The sequence below is a fragment of the Emydura macquarii genome, unplaced genomic scaffold (genome assembly GCF_026122565.2).
Source record: "Emydura macquarii macquarii isolate MOO-44397 ecotype Brisbane River unplaced genomic scaffold, CSIRO-AGI_Emac_v2 contig_2897, whole genome shotgun sequence".
Lineage (NCBI taxonomy): Eukaryota > Metazoa > Chordata > Testudines > Chelidae > Emydura > Emydura macquarii.
In genome coordinates, this window is record NW_027133034.1 from 18,488,564 (window position 1) to 18,496,491 (window position 7,928).

Sequence of the window (7,928 nt, forward strand, 5' to 3'; positions counted from 1 at the left end):
TTTTCTCTATTGAAAAGATTGTTTTTACAACTAATAAATGGACATTATTCACACAGGGCCAAATCCTGAAGTTGTTATTTCAATACTTACTCAGAGCCAAACCTTGATCCTATTGAGATTAATGACAGTGTTCCTATTGACATCAGTGGGACCACAATTCAGCCATCAGTCCTTTCTCTAACCACCCTCCTACGCACTCTTGAGAATTTTGCTTGAGTCAGGAGTTCAGGACTGGCTGAAATGTAAGGCCCCAAGTCTTCAATTAATTTAGTGCAGGCAGATCTCTGCTCCTCTGTAAAGCCCTGTTGGAGTCAATTTGGTCAGTTGAAGTCCATCTGTGTGGAGCTCACTGGAGGATTAGAAATTAGGTAAGGATTTGGGTGTGATTTGACTGTGGTCTTGGATCAATGTTCAATGAATCCACAACTTCAGAGTAAGTGGATTCATACACAAGTCAGATCCAGGTTGGAGATTTGTCACATCTCTACAAGTGAAGAAGAAAAGGGCTGGTAATGTCCTGCACAAATAGACCTTTAATAGTATTAATTTCTGAACAGCTGTCATGAGTTTCTAAATGAGCTTCTTGACTCCTAATTCACAGTGCTAAATTTTCCAATATGTCCGCCTGCCTGTGTTGTTTCTCGTAACTGCACTAACCAAGTCTAGTTTTAACAACAGAATTTCTTAAGACTCTGGACTGGAGTCTTGCACATAGCATTGCAGCTACTTCACAAGTTGTATAAGGTGATTATTTTTAATAATTCCTGTTCTCACTACTAGAATACTAGTGTGAACAGTAACATCACCTAGTGGTTTAATGTGATGAAGGGTCCAGTATAATAGAAAAAGCAAGGAACAACAAAAAGAGAGATCCGATTGTGATACAAGTCTTTATCCCATTGAATAAACACTGAGGTGGCATCCATGAGTCTGATTCCTCATGGGTCAGCCTTATTTTCAAAAATACTATTTTTATTTAGTTTAAGATTGGATGCAATAAATCACAAATATAGATATTAAAGACATCCTTCCGCATTTCCCAATCATAATTTTCCCCTAGATAGTCCCATTTTTAAAATAGTGACCTGTATATCAAACCTATAGATCAAAGGCTGTTAACTGGTCCACACAATATCATATTGTACTGTAATTTGCCAATTTATCATTAAAACATAGAAAACATGATGCATGAGTTTCGCTCATTGGATAAACTCACACAAGTGGCAATACAAAATCCATTTAATACTTGGTCTTATCCTTAACATTTCCACACCCCACAAGCTCCTTCTGCCCTCATTATTGCTTCCCTCACAAAACCCAGTCCCATCATTACCTCCTTGCATTCGCTGCCTAATGATGCCCCATTTAGTCTCATTTGGTACTCTTAAAGATGTGATTGAACACAGTACAAATTAAGTCTCAGGAGACTTACTCTCTCTGGAACCACCAAAATTTCTTACCTCAACTCCTCGTCATTCTTCTTTAGAAAAATGGAGATTATATTTTTAAAAATTGAATTAGGACCTTAGTAGATATGAATAAATATTGATGCTTCCAAATTTGTAAAACCCTTCATTAACAGATTAAAAGGAGCCTTTTTTTTTTTTGTATTTAAGGGTTCAGTTAATGAGCAATGGGTTCTGTATAAAGGATAGACAGAGCAAGGGAGACTTCTGTCATAATAACGAGATGTGCTAGTATAAAGTGAGGTAACAGCTGCTGTAGCTAATAAAGCACATGGGCTTTCCTTTGGGAAAGTAGTCAGGTCACAGCAAACTTCAATATAGTTCTGACATTTTTTAGAACACAAGTTTATCAACATGGGATACTTTTCTTTTTTCCTGTCAGAGCAAACTGTAGCATTTCTGTACAGAATAGATTACTCCTGTGGGCACTGGAAAGGAATAGATGTGTGTGGATCGATGCAGGAGAGATATATCACTTCACATGGTCTTTTCCATCATTAAACCACTATTGCTATTATTTAATCATTATTTAAGCAGTAACAATGTGCTCAGGTATGTACACGACACATAAAGAAGACCATTCTTGCCCCTAAGAGCCAACAGTCTATCCCAAGTTTTCTACAGGCTACATGGACATCACTCACCCACCATGAAGAAAGGAAGGTGGCATGAATGACTACAAACTGGAGAAATAATGGAAGATCATGAAGAAAGAAGATCTGTAGAAAGAAAATTGCAGCAGGTCCTGATACTACAAACTTGAGTGCAGCTTGCTATTACTTAGGGTCAGATTGTGAAACGGTTACTCTCATTGAAGTCATTGGGATTACTTAGGTGAAGTGAGTTGTGAATAAAGGGGTCACAATCTGGACCTCAGGATAGGATTTTTCAAAAGCACTAAGCAACGGTTTAACTCTTCTTCCTTTGACGCCAATGGGAGTTGTTCCACTGACATCAATGGGAGCAGAGCTAGGCCAATGCTAAGTGCTTTGGAAATTCCACCTTCAGCTTCTGTATTACTCTAAACTTATTTGTTGTTCACAATTATTTGACTAAAGTTAACATTTTCAAAAGCACCTAATTGAGTTAGGATTGCCTTTCTGTGCCTCGGTTTCCCCATCTGTAAAATGGAGATAATGATGCCTGCCACTTTTACGAAAGCATTTTGAGATCTATGGATGAAAAGTGCCATAAAGGACCTAAGTATTAAATTATTATTATTATTATTACTATCTTTCAGTGGGACTTAGTAGTCTAACTCACTTAGTTGCTTTAGAAAAATTTACCCTAATATTTTTTTTAATCCTGTGAACAGATTGTAAATATTCAGAAATCAAGATGCAATGTGATTGGTCAGATGAATCATATGTCTTTGTAGCCATTCCCTGCTTTGATGAATGGACAAGCACTTCTGGCATTAATACTTCTATGTGGAAATTTTAAATGTGGTGTCCACAAATATGACATCATGCAGTTTGAAATTTGTTTTTAATGACTGTCAGTAAAATCTGACCACTTGACTTTTCCCTACAAGTGCACACAAAAGAGAGATGAGCCAATTCATTAAAAAAAATCGATGCACTTTTTTATCTTTTGCATTGCTTCCACAACTCTAGTGATAACATATATAACAATGATGCATTACAACTCTATTTTGTGTTGATGCATGTACTTTGCTCCTTGCATTGACTCTCCATCTAAGATAGAGTACAGATTCATCTTGAGTTAGCTTCTCCTTCGCAACTTCCTTTTGGGATAGTTCATTATATTTCTGACTGATTGTCAGGCCTCTTTAGTGCTGCTAGGCCTTAACTCCTGAAATATTTCTATTCTACTTACACTTAAGCAATGTTTGCACATATGGGGTGAAATCTTGTCCCTGTTGAAGTCAGTGGTAAAATTCCCATTGACTTCAGTGGGCTCAGGATTTCACCTATGGAGAATAGAATGATACAACATGTTAAAGTGTTAGCTCCAAAAGTCCTGTTTTACCACTGGATGTCTTTTTAGAAACTGAACATTGTTTTACACAGGTAATGCCAACATGCAAACAATACATTTAGCTCACATGTACTGAACATTATTTCAGAAGAATGCACAAAGGAAGCAAGAAATCTCTTAAGAAGAACTGTTGGCCAACTTTCTGGACTGTGTCTTTCAAACAGGGATAGATGATGTTCAGCCTCTTATCCATACATCGCCTGCTGTAAAAATCAGGGATCTAAAAACCCAGATCCACACAACCATGAACTTTGATGATCTTCATATTTTGATTCAGATCTTACCACTGCAGTTCATGTCAGTCTCAAGTATGGATATGATCTAAAAAGTTCAAGATGATATTTGCCTGAAGTCTTTAAATCAAGGTTGGATGGATTTCTAAAAAATATGCTCCAGTTAAACCATAAGTTATAAGCTTGATGCAGAAATCACTCAGTGAAATTCACTTGCTTCTGTTATGCAGGAGATCAGACCAGAGGATCAAAATGTTCCTCTCTTAAAATATATGAATCTTTGACATCAGTGTCATCATAGAATCTTTCTTTCAGGAAACGGCTGACAGAATCTGCATAATGTCCAGCTGAGCAATGGAAATCTTGGCTGAAATCCTGACCCTACTGAAATCAACAACAAAACTTCCATTGACTTCATTACGGCCAGGATTTCACCTCTAGACTTTTCTCAAGTGCTTACAGATTGACCACCTCTTTGATACAAAAATAAGGAACCCCAGAGTAAAAATAAAATGACTCAGTTCATCATTGCATAATTAGTATGAAGTTTGCGCTTCAGAGCAATTCCTTCACCTGGTATATGTCCCTATATTGTTTAATTCATTATAAATATTAGTGATGTGCATTTTAAATGTAAAAATAAAAAGTACACGAATAACAAATGCTGTTATTGAAACAATTGTACAAATAAATGATGCTTCATACATTATTTGCATAAGGAACTATACTCCTCTGGATACATGGCTGAAGACACACATTTGTAAACAATCAGTGATCCTTGCACAAGCCTATCACATAGTTTGATACCATTTGATTTATTTATAATTTTTTTCAGTGTACAAATGATGTTACACAAAATACATCTTTAAAGACGTGCTGCTTGCCATAACACATTCGGCAAGCAGTTCAAGGATTCTCCTGGGTACTCATTAAACCTGAAACACAATTGCTTCAGCCCCATGCTTTACTTCTAAGTAAAAGAAAACTTTAGTATTATAAGAGCATGGCAGCTACACTGCTCTTAGGTGATTCTTGCATTACTTCCCTACAATGATGGACACAGGATGAATATACCTGGCTTGATGCCATGCTGCGTCTCCTTAATCTTGCCTGGGCTGCCTTAATGGGCTGCTCAGGAGCCTAGAATTTCAATAGCACTGAGTGCTGTGACCACATCTTCTGTTGTCCTCTCGTCACCTTGCCCCAGGCTCACCATGTATGTGCCGTCTCTGCCAGAGCAGTGCTATAGAGCCCATGATGGGGGCCAGAATCAGAACCACAAGGAGACAGTTTAGATTCTTCTTCCATTATTTGTGCATGTTAAGTGAAATCCCCCTACACAGGGCTTGAACTGAAGGATAGTTGGCTAAGGGTAGGGAGAAAAGGATGAGGAGAATCCTTCATGACCTGTGTTAAACATGTACTATTCATTCTCAGGTCGGTCACTTTAGTAATGTCAGCAATAACCAATCAACTGTGTGGTGTGGGTATTGTGTTCCTTTAATCTTGTGTGAGTCTAAATCCCTTTCCCACAATCTTTAGGCTGTACATGTTTTATTGTGGCAGAGTACATAAAATCCATCCAGTGATTATTCATAGAACAGGGTTAATATTGGCAATTAGTGACACTATTTAGTGTCAGAAAGGGTAGAGGAGTCCTCACCTTGGACAATCAAAAAGTAATGAAAAACCTTCTAAAAAGCGCTATTTAAAAAGGGATCTTAATAGAAGGAATGACAAAGACATGGAATACTGTGGCCTAGTCAACTGTTGTAACATTTCACTATATAGAGAGACTCAGATGTTTGTAAATGCTCCAGCATCCTAGATACACTAATGCAAAAACAGAATACTGAATAAGAGGAGTTATTTTGCATTAACACTTTGCATATACTGTATCCTCCATTAACTGTTCTCTTCATTTGTTTGCTTTGTCTTACTCTTGAGCAAATGAAAAAGTTTCATTAAAGCAAAGCCTAATGCTGTCAGTGACAGGAAGGCTGCCAGCCTTGGCTCTGTTAGCAGGTTGGTTAAGCTGATTTGAATATATTACTTAATAAATTCCCACTATTTATAGCAGCCCTTTCCAATAGCTCTTTTTCTCCTATGAAAAACTAGGTTATACAATTCAAACCAGTAATCAAAAGGCAGAGCTATCATCCATCATTATCTTTATAAATAGTAGTCTTGTGAGACATAGACTCCTCTTAAAGGTCCAGAAGCTGCTCTTGAGATTCCAGAAAGGTCAGGCTTTAGCTTCATCAACTCCCATGCCCTAAAGATTTTATTATAAGAGCACTAACAACGAACACACAAAATGGAGCTTTCTTGTTGGGCCTGTACAAGATTGTCATCACCTTTTTTTTTCAGGAACAAATGTTCTGAAGCTGTGTGAGGGACATCCGTTGTGCACATCTAGAATAGTTTATCTTCTATAATTTATCAATGAAACAGATGCCTCTGATCACTGAGTCTGTCTATTGCTGCCATGGCAGTAAGCACTGTGGAAAATTCTCTGAGAGTGGTATTTATCCATAGGGCTTGGTACCATGCTGGGTAACATCAAAGGTTATCAGATGATTATCTTTATCCTCCACAGTTTCCTTTCTTAAAGAGTCTGTTGCACTAACAACTCATGATTAACTGAAAGAGACTGAAATTACAGGCTATTGAACTTTTGGTACTGTATCCTTAAAATAATGAGATAACGGTCATATTAAAAAAAATTATCCTGACTCTTGCCTCATGACTTATATCATTGGCTAAAAACAAATCACTCAACATCTAGAGGACATGGACTCATGAGCAACAAGGGATATTTCATACAGAATAGCTTTTGCCAGAAAAAAAGTTGATCGCTTTTTTGTAAAGGATGAAGAGAATGCAGTCTATGTAATAGTGTATATTTGGACTTGAGAAAAGCATTTGATATAGTATTCTGCAAAAAGTGACTTTTAAAATTAATTCAAATTGGTTTGGAAATGAATACTGTCATGTGACCTGAAAACAGCAGAACATTACAGTACACAGTAATGGAATGGGGCATGTTGGGGCACAAGAAGGATCAATGTGAACTCCAGTCTTATTAGCATCCTCTCTCTTGGTGAGAGAGTAAAGCGCACAGGCTACATCTGGACCTCCTCTTGCACAGCAATAAAGCCCAACTCTTGCTGATCCTGAGGATAATCAGAGAAGTATAGAAAGAGGCACAGAGAGACTCCACAGCATCTCTGAATTAGGTACCAGCAGGGTTGATGATGAACTCCTTGACCATTACAACTGTTCTTCCACTTAACCTGCACGCCTACTTGGGCTTTGCAGAAGCTATTGCTGCATTCACACATCCAAACTGCCACATGGGGAGAGGAGCAGGAATTGGAGTACCATGAATGGGCAGAGTCCTCACCCATCCCCAAAGCAGCAGGGATTCTAAACTAGCATACAAACTCATCCTCCTAAGGGTTCGGCCTTTTGGTAACTCAAAAACAAAAAACAACATAAACCTCAGCCTAAAACTTCCTCCACTGAGCTGCACTGTCCCTTAGGATGGTCTCCAGGACCTTCTTTTTTCTACCTCCTTCAAGCGCTGGAGAGCCTATCTACTTTTCTTATATCTGGGTGGAGTTTAAGCAACACCTACCAGAATGAGTCAGCAGAACTTCAGCAGCTTTATACAGCAACTGACTGGTGCGTCAACAAATGGACAAAGGACAGTTACTACAAGGACAAAACTGCCCTCTCTCCTGGTGTCTATGCAGTCTTTCTGTCTGCTCCCACTTTCCTAGGCCAAAGGTTCAGCCCCACCGAAACCATCCACAGGGACTAACAGCTTTGTTTCAGAGCTGTCAATCAGTTCTTCAAAGTGGTGTCTGCCAATCTTTGTTGACTCAGCTGTCAGATAGTGAGATACCAACCCTTTGCTGGGTGAACTGTTGGGTACTTCTCCTCCAGAGGCACTCCATATAGGGCACAGCAACCTCCATGTAAGAAATTGGAGCAGAGACAAGCTGCAGACTCCATGCAGTTCATCCATAGGCCCAAATACATTTATGAAACCTATTATAAAACCTATTTGTAGAACAATTTCAAATATTGAACAAATTAGTAAAAATCAAAGTATGCATATGAAGAGGGCAAAATTCTTTAGACAACTTGTTCATCATGACTAGCATGCACAGTTCTGAAAAAAAACCATTAACTGATTTTGAATTAAACTGGGATAGGTTTG